Here is a 25,681-nt window from a genome sequence, read left to right on the forward strand (position 1 = left end):
TCTCACCCAGCACCGGCCACAGTGTCTTGTGCATGAGTACCAAGGTGACAAGTTCATCTAAATTGCCGGGTTGTCCACTGCCCCCTTGTTAAGTTATAGATAAGGTTGGTAGCACAACTGTGGGCAAGGCAATGGTGCTCAAAGTTCAAAGTTTCTTGACTGGGAACACAGTTTTCTAAGATTAATTCAACAAATTAAAATTTTTTTGTACTCGTCACTATGGAGAAAAAGAAGGAAATAATCTTCTTGACGTCTAAGGAGTTCAGTCTCTTGAAAAATAAGGATGCATATGTAGCTAATTAGAATAATGTGTTATTAATGTGAAAAAAGTGGAAGGACACGTAAAAATTACAAAGAAAAGCCATCAACAATGTTCCTCAGGAGATGGCTTCAGTTTACATCCCACTGAATTTGGGCCACAGGACTAGAAATGATGTCTAGCAAAAGACAAGAGACCTTCCTCTACTCTGAACTGACCTGCCACTTGCAGAGCCCTGGCCTCTGAACGAGGCCGTTCATTTGCAGAAGACTCCACACACTGAAGCCCACCTAGTGCATGACTCTGGCCAGGGCAGTGAGGAAGCTGAACCACAGCCAAAGGAAGCAGCGTTACCCCAGGCACAAGAAAACTCTGAGGAGCCAGGAGAGCTGTCGTGACACCTTTGAAAGCTTGTCTAGGGGAAGATGGGCTGGATAAGCATTTTTCATACTGCAAAGAGCCACCCACAGGTGGGTCATGAAACCAATCTAGAGGTAGAAGACTAACAGTAAGTGCTGTTTCATAAAATGCTCGTCATGCAAATGAGTGTGTGTGTATGTGCACAGGCATGCGCACTGGGGCATGCGAACGGATTTTTTTCAAAACAGTTTGCAAGGCTGTGAATTAGACAAATTATTTGGTAGCTTATAAAAGGACAAATTTCAATTCAATTGAAGGAAAACACCTCAAACAAGTGAAACTGTCTCACAATGGGGTTTATTATTGTGAATGGCAGACAGCTTCCAGCCCCTGAAAGACCCCAAGCAGCACCAAAGCCGTAGATTGTCAAGGAGGATATTCACATTAGTGGAAAGTTAAATAGGAAGAACTCCAAGTTTCCTCCCCATTCTATGAGACTGTCGGTCTAGATCACAGGCACTTAACTGCCACTGAAAGAACAATTAGGAGGGAAACAACTCCACAGAGTTACAGGGGTGAATGTATACAGCCTGAAATTTCATTTGGTCGTTTATACTGGAACAGCACCTCTGTGAAAGGAAAAGTTATGTCATATTTAGACAGAGGGTTCTCAACCTAGACATACATCAGAATCACCTGGGGAACTTGTAGAAGATACCCATGCCTGGATCCCAACATATATCAATTAAAACAAGACTTGTATTTTATTTCTGTTTCCGAGGTAAGAATTGCAAACCCCTGATTTATATGTATAAAATGTAAAAATGACATTTTATAAAGCATAGAGGAAAGGAAAATAGCTCCAGGATTTTACATGAAGGTAATAAAAAGAGCGAGCTGGAAAACATCAAATCATAGCTTTTGGATTCTGCTCAGGGTGTAGAGAGCCGAAAAGAACATCACTCCCATGCTTACAAATAAGACAGATAAACTGAAAGTTCATAACTCTCTTGAATCTATCAGGCAGCTGAGGTCACAGGGTAAGAAACCAGCCCAGAATCTAAGGAGAACCAGGCACCTGCAGGAAGAAACAAGACATGAGCACTTGTTTACCTGAGGTAGATGCACCTGGACACTGGCTAACAAGCATCAAGTAACAAATAACAATGGAACACTGCTGGGAGAGTTGAAAGAGCATGGAGACCGACCACTCTGAGCCACAGTGCAGAAGGAAGACCGAAGGCTGACACTGAAACAATGAGAAAAGCCCTTCAGCAAACCAGCCCCAACTCTAAACTCAAGGTGTCACTAGAGGAATCTGAAGTCTGTGGTGCCCTGAGGATAGGCTCACCAACAACACACCTCAAATCCAGTCAACTCCTGACCAGAATGATCAATTCCCCACACTAAAGGGCTAGCAGAAATAGAAAGGCATTCCATTTCCAGGAATAAAATCTATTTATCTCAGCCTCTAATGTCCTACACAAGATGTCCACATCTTGACAAAACATTACAGGGTGTACAAAAAGCAAGAAAAAACAACACTGCCAAGAGACACAGCCATTAACAGAACCAGACTCAGATATGACACATATGGGGAAGCTAACAGACACAGAATTTAAACCATAATTAACAGTAAAAAAAAATAAAAATAAAAAACCCTAATGGAGAGAAGTGTGGACAACATGAAAGATCAAATAGATAATTTTAAACAGAAACAATAAGAAAGAATCAAATGGAAATGCTGGAAAGGCTAAACACAGTAATAGACATGAAGAATGCTCTCAACAGGCATTCTTCAGTAGCTTCCACACATCCAAGGAAAGAATCAGTGAACCTGAAAGTAGGTCAACAGAAATCCCCAACTAAAACAAGGAAAAACAAAAAGAAGAATGAAACAAAAACAAAGTGTCCAATAGCTGTGGAATAATACCAAAAGTCCTAACCTAGGTGTAACTGAAATTTCAGAAGGAGAAAAGAAAGAGAAGAGAGTAGAAGAAATAATTGCTGAAATTTTCTAAAATTAATAACAGATACCAAACCACAGAACCAGGAAGCTCCAAAACACTACGGAGGATAAATACCAAGCACATTCACATGCAAACACACAGAGAGGCATATCACATTAAAGCAGCTGAGAACCAAAGACAAAAACAAAATCCCAAATGCAGTGGGAGAAAATGAAGCATTATATACAAAGGAACAAAGATAAGAATTTCAGAAGACACCTTGTCAGAAGGCATGCATGTAAGAAAATGAAGCAACATCTTCAAAGTGCTGAAAGATAAATAAATTGTCAACCCAGAATTCCACACCTACTGAATATTATCTTTCAAAAATGAAGGAGAAATAACCGCAATAGGCAAACAAAAACTGAGAGAATTCACTGCTAGGAGACCTACACCACAAGAAATGCTGAATGAGGTTTTATAGGCAGAAGGAATATGATGCCAAACAAAAACTCGGATCTACACAAAGAAATGAAAAGTGCTAGAACTGAAAATGTCAAATACAATTCTTCTTTTTCTTATTTTTAATTGCTATAAAAGGTAACTGCATGTTTAAAGCAAGAGTCAGCAAACTGTGACCTGCAAACCAAATCCAGCCCGCAGTCTATTTTAGTATGACCTATGAGCTAAGAATGGTTTGTATATTTTTAAAGTGTTGTTTAGGAAGAAAAGAAGAATGTGCAATAGAGACCATATATGGCCTCAGAGCAAAATTTTTACTTTCTGGGACTTCACAAAAAAGGGTTTGCTGACCCTTGATCTAAAGCAAAAACAGTAACAATGTTTTGTTTACAGCATATGTAGAAGAAAAATGATGACAACAACAGCACAAAGGATGGAAAAGAAGGATTGGGAATATACTGCTCTAAGGTCCTTAGTCTACACATGAAACTGTAATATTACTTGAAAGTAGATTCTAATTAAAGATATATAGATATAGATAAACACTCTAGGGCAATCAATAAGAATGTTAAAGAAGCATAAATAAGTAGAAATAAAAGGGAATCATAAGAAATGCTCAAAGGGAAAAATGAAACAAATAGAAAAATAATTAAAAACCTACCATCTTTCTAGTTAAGCCATATTAACACCATAGTAAATGTGAATGGTCTAACACACCAATTAAAACACAGATATTGTCAGATTGGTTTAAAAAGTAAGATCCAACTCTCTGAGGTCTACAAGGAACCTGCCTTAAATATACAGACATAGGTTAAAATTAAAAGCACATGTAAAGATATGTATACAAACACTAAGCAAAAGAAAGTTGTTGTAACTATATGATTAACACCCAAAGTAGACCCCAGAACAAGGAATATTAACAAGAATAAAGAGGAATAGTATATAATGAGAACAGGATCAATTTTCCAACAGGACATATTCCTAAGCGTGTATGCATTGTGGAATTCAAACCTCAGCTAAAACTGGAGTTGCAACAGGTCCAAAGGGGGAGCTCTCACACCCCACCATGCACCATCAATTACTACAAACAGGAAGGTGCTGCCTACCTTACTATCCAGCAGAGAGAAGAAAACTTCTGTCTGCTGGAGGACAGCCCAGCCAGAGACTATAGCAGCTCAACCGATGAGAAGCCTCCACACACTGGACTCCCAGCTTACTGCAACAGGACTCTTTGGTTATCACAGCCCCTCCCAACTTTCCACTTTTCCCTATAAGCAAGTTCCCCTTCCTTGTTCTTTGGATTTGCCTATGGTCCTCCATAGTTCACATACCTGAATTGCAATTCTTTTGGCTATTCTGGAATAAACTCACTTTCACTGGTAAAATAACTAGCTATTATATTATTACAGTCAACACCACTTAAGAACAGATGGTCAAAACACATGAATCAAAAAGTGATAGAACTGAAAGAAGACATTTTTAAATCCACAACTGTAGTTGGAGATTCTAACATGCCGCTCTTAGTGATAAAACAAGTAGAGAATAAGGACACAAGAGACCTGAACAACCCTATAAGGCAACTTGACTTAGTATTTCCAGAATATTCTACCCAACAAAAGCAGAATACACATTCTTTTCAAGTGAACACTGAACATTCGCCATAAACCATATTCTGGGCCACAAAACAAATGTGAACAAATTTAAAAGAATAAAAACCATGCAAATTATATTATGGGATAATAAGAGGATTAAACTAGAAATCAATAACAAGAAGACTTCTGGAAAATTCCCAAGTACTTGAAAATTAAATGACATACTTTGAAATAACACATGGGTCAAGAGGAAGTTTCAAGGGAAATTTTTAAATATTTTAATTTTAAATAAACAAAGATGAAAATACACATAGCAAAATTGTAGAATGCAGCTAAAGCAGTGGTTGAAGGGAAATTTATAGAAGAAAAATCTCAGCTCAGTAATATAAGCTTACCCCTTAAGAAAATAGGAGTGTAAATTAAACCCAAAGCAAGGTGAAGGAAGGAAATAAGAGAGCAGAAATCAATAAAATTGAAAACAGAAAAATAGACAAAACTAATGAAATCGAAATCTGGATCTTTGAAAGATCAATCAAGTTGATAAACTTCTAGACAGAAAACAAATGAAGACACAAATTACCAATATCAGGAATGAAAGGGGGAACATCACTACAGACCCCAAAGACATAAAATGAATAATAGGTGAACACTGCAAACAATTCTATATCCATATAGTTTAAATGCAAATAAACAAATAAATAAAAAAACTGCAACTCCATACTAACTGCTTTGGTAGTAAATTGTGATTTTCTTAAACTAAGATTTAAGCCAGGATTATGACACATTTTAAGAGTTAATCAGCAAAACAAATTCAAATAATACTAAACACCCAAAAAAGAGAGTAAAAGTTTATGTTAAAAAAAAGACAATTCTATATCCATAAATTTGACAACTTAGGTGAAGAACACCAATTCCTTGAAAGATACAAACTATCAAAACTTATCAAGAAAAACTGAGTACCCTGAATTATCCTGTATCTACTAAAGAAGTTAAATTTGTAGTTTAAAAACCTTCCATCAAAGAAAACTCTAGGCCTAGATGGTTTCACTAATGAATTCTACCAAACACTGAAGGAAGAAATAACAGCAATCCTACACAGTCTCTCCCAAAAATACATCACAAACAAGTAGGGTTTATCCCAGGAATACAAAGCTGGTTCAGCATTTGAAAATCAATCAGTGTAATTCACCATAGTAAACAGGAAGAAAAATCACATGACCCTGTCAATAGATGGACAAAAAGCATTCAACAAAATTCAAAATCCATCCATAATAAAAACTCTCAGTAAACTAGGAATACCAGGGAAATTCCTTAACCTCATGGGGCACCTACACAAAACCTCAGCAAACACCATACTACACTGTGAAAAATTATTTCTCCCCTATTATAAGAAACAAGGCAAGGATGTTGTCTCTCACCACTCTTATTCAAAACTGTACTAGAATGCTTAGCCAGTTGAATAAGGCAAGAAAAAGAAATAAAAGGCATCCAGGAGACCTTCAAGATGGTGGAAGAGTAAGACATGGAGATCACCTTCCTCCCCACAAATACATCAGAAATATATCTACATGTGGAACAACTCCTACAGAACACCTACTGAATGCTGGCAGAAGACCTCAGACCTCCCAAAGGGCAAGAAACTCCCCATGTGCCTGGGTAGGGCAAAGGAAAAAATAGAGACAAAAGAATAGGGATGGGACCTGCACCTCTGGGAGGGAGCTGTGAAGGAGGAAAAGTTTCCACACACCAGGAAGCCCCTTCACTGGCAGAGACAGGGGAGGCGGAAAGCTGTGGAGCCACGGAGGAGAGCTCAGCAACAGGGGTGCAGAGGGCAAAGTGGAGAGATTCCCACACAGAAGATCGGTGCCGACCAGCACTCACCAGCCCGAGAGGCTTGTCTGCTCACCCACCGGGGCGCGTGGGGGTTGGGAGCTGAGGCTCTGACTTCAGAGGTCACACCCCAGGGAGAGGACTGGGGTTGGCTGCGTGAACACAGACTGAAGGGGGTTAGTGTGCCACAGCCAGCCAGGAGTCCGGGAAAAAGTCTGAAACCGCCAAAGAAGCAAGAGACTTTTTCTTGCCTCTTTGTTTCGCGGTGGGCGAAGAGAGGGGATTCAGAGCACCACCTAAACGAGCTCCAGAGATGGGTGCAAGCCATGGCTATCAGCAGGGACACCAGAGGTGGGCAAGAGATGTTAAGGCTGCTGCTGCAGCCACCAAGAAGCCTTTGTGCAAGCACAGGTCACTATCCATACTTCCCCTCCTGGGAGCCGGTGCAGCCCGCCGCTGCCGGGGTCCCGCGATCCAGGGACAACTACAACAGAAGAACACATGGCGCACCTCAGGCTGGTGCAATGTCACAACGGCCTCTGCTGCCACATGCCCGCCCTGCATTCCGTACCCCTCCCTCCCCCTGGCCTGAGTGAGCCAGAGCCCCCTAATCAGCTGCTACCTTAACCCCGTCCTGTCTGAGCGAAGAACAGACACCCCTCAGGTGACCTACATGCAGAGGCAGGGCCAAGTCCAAAGCTGAACCCTAGGAGCTGTGCGAACAAAGAAGAGGAAGGGAAATTTCTCCCAGCAGCCTCAGGAGCAGCAGATTAAATCTCCACAATCAACTTGATATACCCTGCATCTGTGGAATACCTGAAGAGACAACAAATCATCCCAAATTGAGGTGGTGGACTTTGGGAGCAACGATAAATATATTTTTTTCCTTTTTCTCTTTTTGTGAGTGTGTATGTATATGCTTATGTGTGTAATTTTGTCTGTATAGCTTGCTTTTAGCACTTGTCCTAGGGTTCTGGCTGCCCTTTTTTTTTTTTTAAGAGTGGTTTTTAGCACTTCTTATCATTGGTGGATTTGTTTCTTGGTTTCGTTGCTCTCTTCTTTCTTTCTTTTTTATTAAGTTTTAATTTTTTTAATTCTTAATAATTATTTTTAATTTTTTATTTTAATAACTATTTTACTATATTTTTTCTTTCTTTTTTCTGCCTTTTATTCTGAGCTGTATGGATGACAGGATCTTGGTGCCATGGCCGGGTGTCAGGCCTGTGCCTCTGAGGTGGGAGAGCCGAGTACAGGACGTTGGTCCAGCAGGGGCCTCCCAGCTCCACGTAATATCAAACGGCAAAAGTCTCCCAGAGATCTCCATCTCAATGCCAAGACCCAGCTCCACTCAACGACAAGCAAGTTACAGTGCTGGACACCCTATGCCAAAAAACTAGCAAGACAGAAACACAACCCCACCCACTAGCAGAAAGGCTGTCTAAAATCACAATAAGGTCACAGACACCCCAAAACACACCACTGGATGCAGACCAGCCCACCAGAAAGACAAGATCCAGCCTCATCCACCAGAACACAGGCACCAGTCCCCTCCACCAGGAAGCCTACACAACCCAATGAACCAACCTTAGCCACCGGGGGCAGACACCAAAAAAAACGGGAACTATGAACCTGCACCCTGCAAAAAGGAGACCCCAAAGACAGTAAATTAAGCAAAATGAGAAGACAGAGAAACACACAGCAGATGAAGGAGAAAGGTGAAAACCCACCAGACCTAACAAATGAAGAGGAAATAGGCAGTCTACCTGAAAAAGAATTCAGAGTAATGATAGTAAAGATGATCCAAAATCTTCGAAATAGAATGGAGAAAATACAAGAAACATTTAACAAGGACCTAGAAAAACTAAAGAGCAACCAAACAATGATGACCAACAAATGAAATTAAAAATTCTCTACAAGGAATCAATAGCAGAATGAGGCAGAAGAATGGATAAGAGACCTGGAAGATAAAATAGTGGAAATAACTACCACAGAGCAGAATAAAGGAAAAAGAACAAAAAGAATTCAGCACAGTCTCAGAGACCTCTGGGACAACATTAACACACCAACATTCGGATTATAGGGGTCCCAGAAGAAGGGAAAAAGAAAGGGACTGAGAAAATATTTGAAGAGATAATAGTTGAAAACTTCCCTAATATGGGAAAGGAAATAGTTAATCAAATCCAAGAAGTGCAGAGAGTCCCATACAGGATAAATCCAAGGAGAAATATGCCAAAACACATATTAATCAAACTGTCAAAAATTAAATACAAAGAAAAATTATTAAAAGCAGCAAGGGAAAAACAACAAATAACATAAAAGGGAATCTCCATAAGCTTAACAGCTGACCTTTCAGCAGAAACTCTGCAAGCCAGAAGGGAGTGGCAGGACATATTTAAAGTGATAAAAGGGAAAAACCTACAACCAAGATTACTCTACCCAGCAAGGATCTCATTCAGATTTGACGGAAAAATTAAAACCTTTACAAACAAGCAAAAGCTAAGAGAATTCAGCACCACCAAACCAGCTTTACAACAAGTGCTAAAGGAACTTCTCTAGGCAGGAAACAAAAAAGAAGGAAAAGACCTACAATAACAAACCCAAAACAATTAACAGAATGGTAATACGAACATACATATCAATACCTTAAATGTAAATGGATTAAGTGATCCAACCAAAAGGCATAGACAGGCTGAATGGATACAAAAACAAGACCCATACATATGCTGTCTACAAGAGACCCACTTCAGACCTAGGGACACATACAGACTGAAAGTGAGGGGATGGAAAAAGATATTCCATGCAAATGGAAATCAAAAGAAAGCTGGAGTAGCAACTCTTATATCAGACAAAATAGACTTTAAAATAAAGACTATTACAAGAGGCAAAGAAGGACACTACATAATGATCAAGGAATCAATCCAAGGAGAAGATATAACAATTGTAAATATTTATGCACCCAACATAGGGGCACTTCAATACATAAGGCAAATGCTAACAGCCATAAAAGGGGAAATCGACAGTAACACAGTCATAGTAGGGTACTTTAACATGCCACTTTCACCAATGGACAGATCATCCAAAATAAAAACAAATACGGAAACACAAGCTTTAAATGCTACATTAAAATACACTTAATTGATATTTATAGGACATTCGATCCAAAAACAACAGAATACACTTTCTTCTCAAGTGCTCATGGAACAATCTCCAGGATACATCATAGCTTAGGTCACAAATCAAGCCTTGGAAAATTTAAGAAAACTGAAATAGTATCAAGTATCTTTTCCAACCACAACGCTATGAGACTAGATATCAATTACAGGAAAAAAAATCTGTAAAAAATACAAACACATGGAGGCTAAGCAATACACTCCTAAATAACCAAGAGATCACTGAAGAAATCAAAGATGAAATCAAACAATACCTACAGACAAATGACAATAAAAACACGACGATCCAAAACCAATGGGATGCAGCAAAAGCAGTTCTAAGAGGGAAGTTTATAGCAATACAATTCTACCTTAAGAAACAAGAAACATCTCAAATAAACAACCTAACCTTACACCTAAAGCAATTAAAGAAAGAAGAACAAACACTCCCAAAAGTTAGCAGAAGGAAAGAAATCATAAAGATCATATCAGAAATAAATGAAAAAGAAATGAAGGAAACAGTAGCAAAGATCAATAAAACTAAAAGTTGGTTCTTTGAGAAGATAAACAAAATTGATAAACCATTAGCCAGACTCATCAAGAAAAAAAGGGAGAAGACTCAAATCAATAGAATTAGAAATGAAAAAGGAAAAGTAACAACTGACACTGCAGAAATACAAAGGTCATGAGAGATTACTACAAGCAACTATATGCCAATAAAATGGACATCCTGGAAGAAATGGACAAATTCTTAGAAAAGCACAACCTTCCAAGACGGAACCAGGAAGAAACAGAAAATATAAACAGACCAATCACAAGCACTGAAATTGAAACTGTGATGAAAAATCTTCCAACAACGGCTTCCCTGATGGCCCAGTGGTTGAGAGTCTGCCTGCCGGTGCTGGGGACACGGGTTCGTGCCCCAGTCCGGGAGGATCCCTCATGCTGTGGAGCGGCTGGGCCTGTGAGCCATGGCACTGATGAGCCTGCACGTCCGGAGCCCGTGCTCCGTGACGGGAGATGCCACAGCAGTGAGAGGCCCGTGTGCTGCAAAAAAAAAAAAAAAAATCTTCCAACAAACAAAAGCTCAGGACCAGATGGCTTCACAGGCGAATTCTATCAAAAATTTAGAGAAGAGCTAACACCTAGCCTTCTCAAACACTTCCAAAATATAGCAGACAGAGGAATACTCTCAAACTCATTCTATAAGGCCACCATCACCCTGATACCCAAACCAGACAAAGATGTCACAAAGAAAGAAAACTACAGGGCAGTATCACTGATGAACACAGATGCAAAAATCCACAACAAAATACTAGCAAACAGAATCCAACAGCACATTAAAAGGCTCATACACCATGATCAAGAGGGATTTATCCCAGCGATTCAAGGATTCTTCAATATACGCAAATCAATGTGTTAAATCATATTAACAAATAGAAGAATAAAAATCATATGATCATCTCAAAAGATGCAGAAAAAGCTTCTGACAAAATTCAACACCTATTTATGATAAAAACCCTCCTGAAAGTAGGCATAGAGGGAACTTTTCTCAACATAATAAAGGCCATATATGACAAACCCACAGCCAACATCATCCTCAATGGTGAAAAACTGAAACCATTTCCACTAAGATCAGGAACAAGACAAGGTTGCCCACTCTCACCACTACTATTCAACATTGTTTTGGAACTTTTAGCCAGAGCAATCAGTGAAGAAAAAGAAATAAAAGGAATCCAAACTGGAAAAGAAGTAGTAAACCTGTCACTGTTTGCAGATGACATGATACTATACACAGACAATCCTAAAGACGCTACCAGAAAACTACCAGAGCTAATCACTGGATTTGGTAAAGTAGCAGGATACAAAATTAATGCATAGAAATCTCTTGCATTCCTATACACTAATGATGAAAAATCTGAAATAGAAATTAAGGAAACACTCCCATTTACCACTGCAGCAAAAAGAATAAAATACCTAGGAATAAACCTACCTGAGGAGACAAATGACCTACATGCAGAAAATTATAAGACACTGATGAAAGAAATTAAAGATGATACAAACAGATAGAGAGATATACTATGTTCTTGGATTGGAAGAATCAACATTGTGAAAATGACTACACTACCCAAAGCAATCTACAGATTCAATGCGATCCCTATCAAACTACCATTGGCATTTTTCACAGAACTAGAACAAAAAGTTTCACAATGTGTATGGAAACACAAAAGACCCCAAATAGCCAAAGCATTCTTGAGAAAGAAAAATGGAGCTGGAATAATCAGGCTTCTGGACTTCAGACTACAAAGCTGAACTACAAAGCTACAGTAATCAAGACAGTATGGTACTGGCACAAAAACAGAAATATAGATCAATGGAACAAGATAGAAAGCCCAGAGATAAACCCACGCATATACGGTCACCTTATTTTTGATAAAGGAGGCAAGAATATACAATGGAGAAAAGACAGCCTCTTCAATAAGTGGTGCTGGGAAAACTGGACAGCTACATAGAAAAGAATGAAATTAGAACCCTCCCTAACACCATACACAAACATAAACTCAAAATGGATTAAAGCCCTAAATGTAAGACCAGACACTATAAAACTCTTAGAGGAAAACATAGGCAGAACACTCTGTAACATAAATCACAGCAAGATCCTTTTTGACCCACCTCCTAGAGAAATGGAAATAAAAACAAAAATAAACAAATGGGACCTAACGAAACTTAAAAGCTTTTCAACAGCAAAGGAAACCATAAACAAGACGAAAAGACAACCCTCAGAATGGGAGAAAATATTTGCAAGTGAAGCAACTGACAAAGGATTAATCTCCAAAATTTACAAGCAGCTCATGCAGCTCAATATCAAAAAAACAAACAACCCAATCCAAAAATGAGCAGAAGACCTAAATAGACATTTCTCCAAAGAAGCTATACAGATTGCCAACAAACACATGAAAGGATGCTCAACATCACTAATCATTAGAGAAATGCAAATCAAAACTACAATGAAGCATCACCTCACACCAGTCAGAATGGCCATCATCAAAAAGTCTACAAACAATAAATGCTGGAGAGGGTGTGGAGAAAAGGGAACCCTCTTGCATTGCTGGTGGGAATGTAAATTGATACAGCCACTATGGAGAACAGTATGGAGGTTCCTTAAAAAACTACAAACAGAACTACCATACGACCCAGCAGTCCCACTACTGGGCATATACCCTGAGAAAACCAGAATTCAGAAACAGTCATGTACCACAATGTTCATTGCAGCTCTATTTACAATAGCCAGGACATGGAAGCAACCTAACTGTCCATCGACAGATGAATGGATAAAGAAGATGTGGCACGTATATACAATGGAATATTACTCAGCCATAAAAAGAAACGAAACTGAGTTATTTGCAGTAAGGTGGATGTACCTAGAGTCTGTCATACAGAGTGACGTAAATCAGAAAGAGAAATACAAATACTGTATGCTAACACATATATATGGAATCTAAAAAAAAAATGGTTATGAAAAACCTAGGCGCAGGACGGGAATAAAGACGCAAACCTACTAGAGAATGGACTTGAGGACACGGCGGGGGGTGGGGGAAGGGTAAGCTGGGACAAAGTGAGAGAGTGGCATGGACATATATACACTACTAAATATAAAATCGATAGCTAGTGGGAAGCAGCTGCATAGCACAGGGAGATGAGCTCGATGCTTTGAGACCACCTAGAGGGGTGGGATAGGGAGGGTGGGACAGAGGGAGACTCAAGAGGGAAGAGATATGGGGATATATGTATAGCTGATTCACTTTATTATAAAACAAACTAACACACCATTGTAAAGCAATTATACTCCAATAAAGGTGTTAAAAAAAATAAAAATGCATCCCATTGGAAAGAAAGAAATAAAGCTGTCTTTATTCACAGATGACATGACTATGTAGAAAATTCCAAAGAATCTATAAATAAACCTCCTAGAACAATAATTGACTTTAGCAAGGTAACAGAATACAATGTCAATATACAAAAATCAATTGTATTTCTATATACGAGCAACAATAGCAACCCCCAAAATGAAATACTTAAGTATAAATATAACAAAACATGTGGAAGATCTATATCCTGAAAACAAATGCTGATAGAAAAATGAAAACAGAAATAAAGAGATAAGCCATATTGTGTTCATGGATTGGAATACTCAGTATTGTAAAGATGTCAATTCTTCCTAAACAAATCTATAGATTCAATGCAATCCATTCAAAATCCCAGCAGAATTTTTCACAGATATTGACAAGCTGACTCTACAATTTATATCAAAAGGCAAAGGAACTAGGAGAGCCATAACGAGTTTGAAAAGGAATAAAATTGGGAGATTTATACTACTTGCTTTCAAAATTTATTATAAAGTCACAGTATCAAGAGAGTGTAGTGTTGGCATAAAGTAGGCCTCTAGATCAATGGAATAAAATTGAGAATCCAAAAATAAACCCTTACAATTATGGCCAATTGATTTTCAACAAAAATGTCAAGATAAATCAACAAGGAAAGGATAGTCTTCTCAACAAATGGTGCTGAAACAACTGGAATTCCACATGCCAAAAACAAAAAATCCTTGACTCAGAGTTTACACCTTACATAAGAATTAACCCAAAATGAATCATAAACCTAAGTGTAAAACATAGAACTATGAAACTTCTCGAAGAGAATGTAGAAAAATTTCAAGACTTTTTGGTAGGCAAAGAATTCTCAGGTACAACAACAAAATTCTGATCCATAAGTAGTTTGATAAATTGGTTTACCCAAGTTAAAAATCTTTTGCCCTGAGAAAGACACTGCTATGGGAATAAAAAGCTAAGGCACAGACTGAGAGAACTGATTTGAAAATCACATTTCTGACACAGGACATATATCCAGGTTATGTAAAGAGCTGTCAAAACTCAACAATAAGAAAACAAACAACCCAATAAAAACAGGTAATCAAAATTACCTTTGTGTAACCCATTTATGCTGTAAATTTTTATTTGAAATTTGTGTATTTTTCCCAGCCAGTTATGAGTCAAAACTCACCTTCTCACTAATTTTTTATTTATACCGTATTATTTTGACTCTGGAATCAGGCTTTTGATCTCTGTGAACCTTTGGTGCACTTTGTACTGACCTGAAGAAACAATACTAGTAGTTTTCTTTGAACTCAGACTATTTTTTCCCATCAAATAAAACTGGCTCTTCACACATACCCAAATAAGTTATAAACTTCTGAGACATCAAAACTTTACACTGTCACCTTTTAAATAATGGACCCTGAGCATGAATCACCACATTTTTAATCACCATACTTCCTTCTTCCCCTGCTACCAAATCTAAACAATTCTGGAATACAATGATGAAAGAAACGGCCCTTATTTTCCCTTTGCTCGTATTTCTTCATTTATTTCTCATCACCTGGTACCATGTTTCGTAAGTCATTGTAAATCACGTTTGGTAACAATGTGAGGGACAGTAGAACAAACAAACCAAGAGATTCCACATGAAAGAAATTCTTTAAGATCAAGTTATTTAATATGTGATCCTCTTCCTCCAAGGGAACGCCTTTTTTGGCCAGTACCATACCTGCTTAGGCCATATTTCTCTGCTGGAAACCAGAGACAGACTAAACCTTGATGATTTCTAGCACTATGCCCAGACTGTTTCCAACTACTGCAGGCTTCTCTTAACCTGCCTTATTTTTCATTATAGTACTTCTCATCACCTCACATAGGAGACAAAACATAAATAGGTCCCCTTCCAGCAGACTGTAAGCTCCATGAGAACAGAGATTTTAACGTTCTTATATACTCCTTTCAACCCCAGGGCAGTGTCCGCCATCCAGTAGGTGTTCAATAAACATTTGTGAATTAATGACTGCCCAAGGCAATTCTCTCCCTCATTCCCCCACGCTCTGCCTGGGCAGCCCTGGGCAGGGCTGTTGAGGGAAACAACAAGATATGTTGGCATCCTCTCCCTCCTTTCTTCCAGGATTAGTAACTAGATCTTTCTGCCAATTTCTGTGCTAATTAGACACTGAGGATGGAGGAATATGAGAAGTAGTATCCTGGTTGCCCAATCTAACACCAAATGCCCACCCATGTCCACCACGTCACATGGAAACAAAAGGCAGCTCTCACTTCATACTTCAAATGAAAACAGGCTAAACGCTTTAAAAGCAGTAGACAGTGGAGGCTGGTTCCCTACTGAACACGATTATATAGTATTCACCTGCTGGACTATCATCAGGAGAACTGTTTCCTAGTCCAGGATCTACCACTAACTGCATCTTCTCCAAGTCCCAGCCTGTTAGCTTGAAGACAGGTAAGGATGCCGAAACAAAGACATGATTTAGAGCAAATGTTCTCAATAAGGGGCAGGGGAGAAGGTGAAGGGGGCACTGGGGAGTGGGAGGCACGGCAGAACCAGCTGTGAGGCTTCTTCAAACTGCTCACGGCCCCTCCCTAAACTCCTCCACCCTAATCCCCGCACAGTTACCCGCATAGAGTGAGCCACTGTTGCTGCTACTATGGGAGTGTGACAGACCCAGAAAAACTTTCCCAGGTTTTGAGTGTAAGCTCTTTGAGGAATGGGACTGAGATTTAGGCTTCTTAGTGATATCCAGAGGGCATCTAACACAGGGTTTTCCTGTCTCTACTGCGCCTCCAACCTCAGCTCCTTCCCTCCTCTCAGCCACACCCTACCCTTTCCCTACCATCCTGAGCTTCTCCTGCTTCCTGTAAGGCCATGTCTTTCATCATCTGTCACCACCTGCAGAGACACGGGTGACTGGCTACCTAACAGCCGACAGGCAAGCCAGTCTCGCTTTCTGCCTTGCTAACAGAATTCCGATTTTCAGATAGGGGCACCAACGTGCTCAGGGAAGGTGACCCCTCCCCCAGCTCCAGAACATGGCTGGGCCACGACAATCACAGCCACCCTCTCCTCCTTTGCCAGTGACTGGCTCAGCACGGGCGTATGACCATTCTGGCCAGTGGCACAGGGAACCTCTGGGAAATTCTGACCTTTGTTATCTAGAGAATCACTGAGAAGCAAGCCGTCTCCCTCCCTTTTTGCTCTACATGTTATCACGTGAAGGCGTGATGGAGCTCCAGTCACCCTGTGGCAGAGCAGGGAAAACCCAGAGAATCTTCAAGAAGCCAACCCAGAACTGTGGCCACTTTGAACCACCTACCTCTAGACTTCTTAAGCAAGACAGTAAAGTAACCTAACTAGTGTTACTTACAACAGAAAGTACCCTACCACACCACACCGCTTGGCCTGGGAAGTCCCTGCAACTTTTCCTCCTACTATCCCCTACTATCTCCAATTTAGAGCTCAAGTACAGTTCCCTTGGGAAGTCTTTGCTTGTCCCCAGACGGTTACACAGTCCCAGACTCTGTTCTCTGCACATCTGCCTCTCCAACTAGACCGTGAGCTTCTCAAAAGCAAACATGTTCACCCTTGGCAGAAGCCCTGGTGTATGCTGGGCATTTATTAAATGCTGAATGAATGAATCAACCAACAAGCAAACAACAAAACAAGGAATCAAAGAAGGAACATGCAGGATGCCTTCCTTGCCTGGGATAAGACTTGACAATTGACAGATGGAACATGGCACCCAGGCAGTCTACACTCTACTAAAGACTTCCTTTAAGCAGTGGTGAGCAAAGGCAGAGATAGTGCAATGAACAGGTCCTATTTTATCTGCCCAGAAGTCAGACCTCTCATTGGGAACTGTCCCTGCCCAATCCCCGGCACCTGGGGTGGGACTGACTATCACAGTGGCACCTGAGCAAAGTACCCACTGCTATGGTGGAAACCCACTCCCTGTCCACTGAGATGGCTTGGCCCCGCTTTGGTCTAGTGTATCAATAACGTTTGCTATAAGGATGGAGGTGATGGAAGAAAAGAGAGACATCCTCCTATCCCCCCTCTCTCTAAAGGAACAGATAAGCCTGAGATGCCGTGCTTTTTATCACTCCATACTAAGAACAGTCAACACAGAGGGAAAAAGAGAGAACAAGCCCGGCAACCCCATGTGAGCCCCTGGATCAAGCTATGCCTAAAGCTAAACCCTCAGCCTTTTCCTTTATGTGACCCAATCAATTTCTATACTGCATAAAGCAATTTTCAAGTGACCAAACCCAACCCAAAGAAAAGAATTCTGACAAATACAGTCAGTAATGATGAAAGCAAGCCAATAACATCCCTTCTATATTCAGGACCTGTGCACTGTCACCTCTCAAACCGGGCTTCTAGAATGGTGTCAGGAAGTAAAACTGCCTGGAGGAGGCCTAGCCATGAACAAGTTAGCATGGAAAAAATGCCACCCCCCAAACCACACACCACCACCTTCCCTCCTAAAGGAGGGTACTCTGAGCCTCCTGGATCTCCCTTCTGTTCAGGAAGGAGTGGGGACCTCTGGAAGGCATGAAGTGTTACATTAATACAAAGGGAACTTTCATCAAGCAACGTGCTATGGGCTTTATGAACATCGTATAACTTCAGGCCGTTGTAATGATTATAATAACCTTTTTACCTTTGAGCAAACTGAGAATCAGCGAAGTTAAGCAACTTCCTCAAGGTCACACAGCTAGTAACTAGAATTTAAATTCTAGACTTTTTCCACTTTATCACACCGATGGCCAGGGCCTGGGAGATGCAGCGCACCCTCCGCCTCCACCCCAACCCCCGACAGCGCCCCAGGACACACAGACCTGGATGGAGCCTTACAAGCGCAGGCCCCTGGAGTCACAGCAGCCTTGCACACCCAGTTTTTTGGAAGCCCCAGGTAACTAACCCAGGTGTATGTCGGACACTCAACACCAGCAACAAAAGTAAAGCGCCGGGAAGAAGGAGCAGTGACACCTGAGCGGGCCCCTGGCAAGCGCCGCAGAGGGAGAGGCGGGAGCTCGCTCGGGTCTCCCCCGCTGGCCTGAGCCCCCCGCGCAGCTCCGCGCTCTCCGCAGCAGTAGGGCCCCCAGCCTCCCCTCTCCCCACCAGCGCCGCGGACAGAGCGCCTCTGTGCCGTCAGGGCCGCTCAGAGACCCACGGAGCCCCAGCCCTATCCCTGCGCCCGCTCCCGCCCCCAGCTCCAGCCCGGTGCAAAGGGTCGCAGCTGTTCGCCCGCAGGCAGCTACAGGGCCCCGACCCCTCCGCTGTGCTGCGACCCCGGCGCGCCCGCTCCCCCGACGCGCCCGCTCCCCCGACGCGCCAGGCAGGCGAGCCCTGCACTGCCCGCCGCAGCCGCTCGGCCCCGCAGGACCCGGGCGCGGAGCCCGCCGTCCCCCGCCGACCGCCGCCCCAAGCCCGCTGTGCCCGCCCGGCTCACCAGCTCCGCCGCGCTCGCCGGGCCTGTCCGCGCGTCCGGCCGGCTCCCTGCTCCCGGCCCCGGTCCCGGCTAGCAGCTCACTAGTGGCTGGCTGGCGTGGTGCGGCCCCTCCCCGCCCCGAGCCACCTGGGACGCCCGGGGAGGGGGCGGGGCCGAGACAGGTGGGCCCCGCCCGCCGCGAGCAGCCCGGGCCTCGGGCTCTTCGGGAATTCTCCGCGGGGTGGAAGGGAGGCTCCGGCGACCGCTTAACAGGAGACACCTGGGACGGTTAGTCCTTGGCGGGCGGCGGGAAGCCAGGGCCCGGCCTGTTTCCACACAGCCTGGCCCGCTGGGGAAGTGGATCGCAGAGCGTGAGAGTCAAACCCCGCTGAGCAGGAAGAGGGGAGGCCAGCCCCTTTCTTTGTGGGTTGTAGAAACCGAGACCCTCAGGGTGAAAATGATGGGGCCAGGGGCAAGTTAGTTCAGAACTGGAAGAGCTCAGAAAGGCCTTTTCCGACCATTCCACCCTCCCCCATCCCCACTTTACACACCCCACTTTATTAGGTAACCCAGAATTTTAAGTTCACTGGTTCTGGAATCAGATCATTTAGGTTAAAATCCATTCCCCACTTACAAGGTATGTTTATCTCTCTACACCCCAGTTTCCTCATCTAAAAAATGAAGATAATACTAGTATATCATAGGAAAAAGGTGGGAGACATAAAAAGAATAACCTACCTTTAGTGAGCAGTTACTTTGTGCTATCCACGATTCCAGGTGCTTAGGTTCTCTTTTGAGTTGACTTTAGAGTAGGAATTCTTCATCAAGGATCACAAACCTTGAAACTGGATTCCGCATTCTGCCTACAGACATTTTTTTCCTGAAGAGAGCGTCCACAGCTGTCCTTAGATTTGCAAAAAGCCTTGGGTCTCAAGACTAGTTAGGAATCACTGCCTTCCAGACTTAGCCAACAGTTTTAGAGCTGACAGACTTGTGAGAGATCACACAGGCCAAACATCCTTGAGAATGAAGATCACCGGATGCCTGCCCAACCCACAGATCACTGCTCCCGAGAATTCCGATTCTGGAGAGCGGAGTGGTTTGGGAATAAGCACTTCAGGTGCAGTTCACTGACAGGTGAGCCTAGGAAACCGATTTCATCCAAACTTCTCATTTCTCAGGCGAGGTAACAGGCCTAGGGATCGGTTCACTTGGAATCACCTTCCAGCCCGCACCTGCCAAGGAGCCTCCCTTCCAAGTGAAGCCCTCACCCCACCTGAACCAAGGGAAAGAAATGTTTCTCTCTCCACAACGCAGCTTCACACAAGGAGCACTTAGCAAACAAAACAGGCTTCTTTCAAGAAGAAAATAAAATGCGCAGCTACCTCTGGGTTAGCCCTTTAAATCTCAAAGAAGCCTGGACCGTTCTTGCCAGGACTACGGATACCTCCCTCCAGTACCCACGCCCCTCAGCCCGGCCCATCCCCCTCCACATACCCCACTGTATCTAGCTCTACTATTTGAACAGCTGAGGCTATTCAGCTAACACTTTCAAGTGACATCCTACAAAAATGTAGATGTTTTGTTCCACTTCCTAAAGCTACAGGCTAATTAGACCCTGAAACAGAGGACTTCGGTCTGATGCCATTTCACTGTGTGAGGCCCACAGTGGGAAACACTTCTTTCTAGGCAGATCTTGGCAAGTACTGAGTCTGAAGCGATAACAGCCTGGGCAGCAGCTGCAGCAAGAGTGGTTGTTTCAGGGATGCCCAAAAATGTCAACCCAAGAATTATCAGGCAAAATCCAGGATATTCCCTTTTTGACTGGTGAGATTCTCTCCGTGCTTACCAAGGGCAGACAAGGATGCATGTGTGTCTTTGGCGTTTTGGTGTTCACCGTTCACAAAGTCCTGATGCAGCAGAAAGTTGAAATAACCTTCCCAAAGTGAGTTGAGCAAACCTCTCCCAAGGCAAGCAGGAAAAATTTCCAAGGTGGCATGCTGTAGCAGTACCATTTCCCTGAGAAGAAGAGTATAAAAAGATGCAGCTGGCCCCCTCAGCCCTGTGCTTGACCCTGAGGATGGGCAGCAAATCAGCTTTTCCATATTTATCCCTCAGTATTATCTTTTACCCTCACGAGGACTGTGGATCAGTGTGAATTTGCTTGGCTGTCTAAAACACATCAGCCAGGGATGGGCTTGCCCTCTTTTGCTTGGTTTCAGAGCACAGAAGCATGGACTACAAATGCATGGGTCTGCTTACAAAGTTGTTGGCTACAAAAATGCCCAAAGGCCTTTGTTGCTATATTTGTAAATCCAGGAAGAAGCTCTTGGTTATTCCAAATTTACTCTTACTTTCGAAGGCAACACAAACATATTTATCATCTTTTTAATTTGCTAAGTCAATGAGGAACTGAAATACCAGTGTGGAGAAAATTCTTTGTGTAAAATCAGAGTTCTAGTATCATGAACACACCAAGCAAAATCTGCCTCAGGACTTTTGCACTTACTGTTCCTTCTGCTTGGAACTCTCTCCAGATCTTTGCAAGCCTGCCTCCTTCAATCATTCACAGAGGCCTTCCCTGACCACCCAAGCCATGTAGTATCACAGCAGCCTGTTCTGTTTTCTTCATAGCACTTAAATGTACTGAATCATTTTAGAAAGTGTTGGTCACTAGTTTATAATCTGCGTCTAAGAAAATGAAGACTTTATCTTGTTTACCACCTCTCCCCAGCTCAAAAATCAATGCTGAGTACAAAGCAGGTGCTCAAATCTTTGTGGGAATCTTGATGAATGCTCACATTTTTGTAGCAGGCTCTGAGTGCAACACATGGAGATGTCAGCTGCTCCTGTACATTGCTTAGGCCTGGGAATAAGCTCTGGTCTAGGAGTAAAGCAGGATCTCAACTCAGTCTCTCTATGTTCCTCAGCAGCCATGTGACCCTGGGAGAGTTTAGCTTGGTTAAGATCGTGGGCTCTGTGGACTTCCCTGGCAGTCGAGTGGTTAAGACTCCATGCTCCCAACGCAGGGGACACAGGTTCGATCCCTGGTCGGGTAACTAAGATCCCAAATGCCTCACAGCGTGGCCAAAAAAATAAAAATGAAGAAAAACCCAAAAAGAACATGGCTCTGGAGCAGCTCCACCACTTCCTAGCTCTGTGATGTTGGACAACTCACTTCACCTGTCCACACCTCACCACATCTGCCTGTGGGGAGGATGAGAGCAGCACCTCATCCATCGCTGGTGAAGAGATCCCATAATGCACATGCAGGACAGGCTATCACCGTGAGCCAGGCATGGTGCCAAGCGCTTCGCACAGAGAGGTTAGGTAACTCGTGCGAGGCACTCAGGTAACCCAGGGAAGAGTGGGAGCTACTGGAACTCTGGTCCAGAAGCTGCTGAAGTTCACTCTTTTTTTTCCTTTTCTTTTTTTTTTTTTTTTTGCCGTACGCAGGCCTCTCACTGTTGTGGCCTCTCCCGTTGCGGAGCACAGGCTCCGGACGCGCAGGCTTGGCGGCCATGACTCACGCGCCCAGCCGCTCCGCGGCATGTGGGATCTTCCCGGACCGGGGCACAAACCCGTGTCCTCTGCATCAGCAGACGGACCCTCAACCACTGCGCTACCAGGGAAGCACTGCTGAAGTCCACTCTTGATCACCAGGGTCCTCGTACATAGTACAAACACAACAAATGACTGTGGCAAAACATTTCCACACAACTGACCTCAAGCCAGGCTTGACCTCATGTCAGAGAGGCGTCCGCTGCCATCAGAGTGGTTGTGACTAGCTTCGTCTTTGCGGGCCAGCGGTTGGTGCAGCAGAGTGAACCCTGAGTAGAGTGAGGTGCTTTGGGCTCGGGCTCTCCAAGTGTGAGGTGAGGGGAGTCATGTAACCTCTCTGGGTAGAGCCAAATGTGTCCCAACGTCCTTCATAGGCTTCTCTTCCACTCTATTAGTGGTGGATCTGTATTTCTTCCAAGAACAGCCCAACTTTTTGGCCCAATATAGTAAAGTGTAATCCACTTTAAAAGGCACTAACAACAAGGTCCTAATGTATAGCACGGGGCAACAATTTTCAGTATCCTGTGATAAACCATAATGGAAAGGAATATAAAAAAAGAATGTCTCTATGTGTGTAACTGAGTCACTTTGCTGTACAGCAGAGATGGGCACTACAATGTAAATCAACTATACTTCAATTTTTTAAAAAGGCACTATTCATTTACAACAGCTCACAAGGAAAATTGGGAATGGCAGAAACTTTTTTTTTTTACATAAATTTGTTTATTTTTGGCTGCGTTGGGTCTTTGTTGCTGCGCACAGGCTTTCTCTAGTTGTGACGAGCAGGGGCTGCTCTTTCATTGTGGTGCGCAGGCTTCTCGTTGCGGTGGCTTCTCTCGTTGAGGAGCATGGGCTGTAAGCACGTGGGCTTCAGTAGTCGTGGCACACAGCCTCAGTAGTTGTGGCTCACAGGGTTAGTTGCTCCGCGGCATGTGGGATCTTCGCGGACCAGGGCTCGAACCCGTGTCCCCTGCATTGGCATGCAGAGGACTGAAATAGAGTGGAATCGGAGCTCTAGAGCCCAAACAAACCATGTGACCTGCTGGGCTGTAGGCTTTCAGCACTAGCTGTAATTATTGGGAATCTGAATAGACTTGATTCATGATCTAGCGTCAGGGCGTTGAGTGGGGAGCATTTGCGGGAGCCCTCAGTATGAACAGCCACCAGGCACAGAGGTGGAAACTAGCCCTAAACACTGCTCACTGCAGTTCTCAGGAGGGAGAGCATTTTCTCTCCCCATGAAACAGCCTAAGAGCAGACTTTCCCCCAAAGAAGAGGGTGGAGCAGTGGGAAGAGGGAGGACCCTAAATGGAGAGGTCCAGTGAAATTCCATTTCACTGGTAGAATTAGATGACTCCTGGGGTCTCCTCACAGCCTTCTCTCTTACTCTAAGTATCTGTGATGCTAAGTGAAGGTATAGCTGGGGTCCAAGGCAAAAACACCTGCTCCTGGGCAGTATTTGATAATAACTATTAAAAACAGGGCAACAGGGCTTCCCTGGTGGCGCAGTGGTTGAGGGTCCGTCTGCCGATGCAGGGGACACGGGTTCGTGCCCTGGTCCGGGAAGATCCCACATGCCGCGGAGCGGCTGGGCCCGTGAGCCATGGCCTCTGTGCCTGCGCGTCCGGAGCCTGTGCTCCACAACGGGAGAGGCCACAACAGTGAGAGGCCCGCGTACCGCAAGAAACAAACAAACAAAAAAAACAAGGCAACAGGCCCCAAATGGAGTCACTTATGCTAAGCCCCATGTCACCAAACCGAGACGAGACTGAATCACAGTTTCGGCTCTCCCAGAAATGGAATCTTAAACCAGGCAATAAGGAATTGCCTGATAGGCGCTGGTTAGGTCATCTGCCTTAGAGACCCCTGACATTCCCTAAAGGAAACTGATCTTGCAATAACCAACCTGCTTTTTGCCTCTTTGTTCCTGCCTATAAAAGTCTTTCATTTTGTACAGCTCCTTGGAGCTTCTTTCTATCTGCTAGATTGGATGCTGCCCAATTCATGAATCACTGAATAAAGCCAAATAAAATCTTTAAGATTTACTCCGTTGAATTTTATTTTTCAACCTAACAATCCCTTACATTTGAGTAGCACTTTTATAAGATGCTTGCATACAATTTCTCATCTGATCCTAACAAACCAAAGAGTGGAGGACAGTGGGCTACAAATCTCCATAATTCAGGTATGGAGATGAGGTCATTGAGATGCTACACATTTAAACAACTTGACCACATCCCACAGTTGGTCCACGGGAAGTAAGAAGAGTCAGATCCAGGTCACAAGTCCATCATTCTTTCCATTTAGGATGACTGAGTAGCATCACTGCTTGATGGCCAGTGCTCCAGGGGTATTTTGCCGCTGTGTACATGTCCCAGAAGGGGGCATTGCAGGGCAGCAAGGACGCCTGGGCTGCTGGTTGGGGTCTGGCTTGCAGGCAGCCAGGTTGCCACTAGCTGAAGGAATTAGCATCCCGTGACCTAGACACACCTACCACCAGCCTGTCCCTCCCAACCCTGCAGTAGCCCATCAGAAGCATCCTCAGACAGGTGAAGCACAGGTAATGGGAGTCTGCGGTAAAGTGGGGGGCTCAGGGCGAACCCCACTTGTGCTGTTCCTGCCCCTTTCTGTAGTTGGACGCGCACATGTATGTGTGGTATGATTGGCATGTTTACTTTTTCTAAAATTTGAAGCACTAAAGTGAGATCCTATTAATCATTATGACAGGGCTGGAGGTTAGGTACGGGGCAGCTATTGTCAGCACAGCTCCCTGAGAGTCTTCTCCGAGGCCTCACACAGATCTGGGTGGGATAAGGGAACCCACCCAGTGCCCCCTCAGACTCTCCCTTAGAGCCGGCTCAGCTGGGACAAGAGAACCCTGCTTTATTTTTAGCTTGAGAAGCTGAGAAATATAGGTTATACATTTTAAAATGCAAGCAGAGAAAATTCGTGTCCTAAAGAGAAAAAAAGTCAACATGGATAAGTGAAATTCTTACTACACAGTTTGAAAACCGTGACACAAGTGATTGCTACACTTTCTAAGTGTCCACTATGTATGAAAGATTCTAAGCACTGCGCTCCTGCAGGCAGCCTTCCTCCAGAAGCCCTGCAGTTGTATGTTGTCAGGCCCCCCTGCTGTGAGGCATCTCTTATTATTTCGATGATTCTTTCCTAGATGCTTTTGATTG

At 43.4% G+C, this 25,681-nt stretch overlaps 1 protein-coding gene across 2 annotated transcripts in view; it reads right to left on the reverse strand.

Annotated features, from left to right (window-relative positions):
- The window catches only part of LYPD6B (LY6/PLAUR domain containing 6B), a 238,005-nt gene extending 218,982 nt beyond the window's left edge, over positions 1 to 19,023 (reverse strand). For both annotated transcript variants that reach the window (XM_032636483.1, XM_032636481.1), the window contains exon 1: positions 18,954 to 19,023. The gene's annotated coding sequence lies outside the window, so the exon portion shown is untranslated. The remainder of the gene's footprint in view (positions 1 to 18,953) is intronic.
- Positions 19,024 to 25,681: the final 6,658 nt, after the last annotated feature.

The sequence above is a fragment of the Phocoena sinus genome, chromosome 7 (assembly GCF_008692025.1).
Source record: "Phocoena sinus isolate mPhoSin1 chromosome 7, mPhoSin1.pri, whole genome shotgun sequence".
Lineage (NCBI taxonomy): Eukaryota > Metazoa > Chordata > Mammalia > Artiodactyla > Phocoenidae > Phocoena > Phocoena sinus.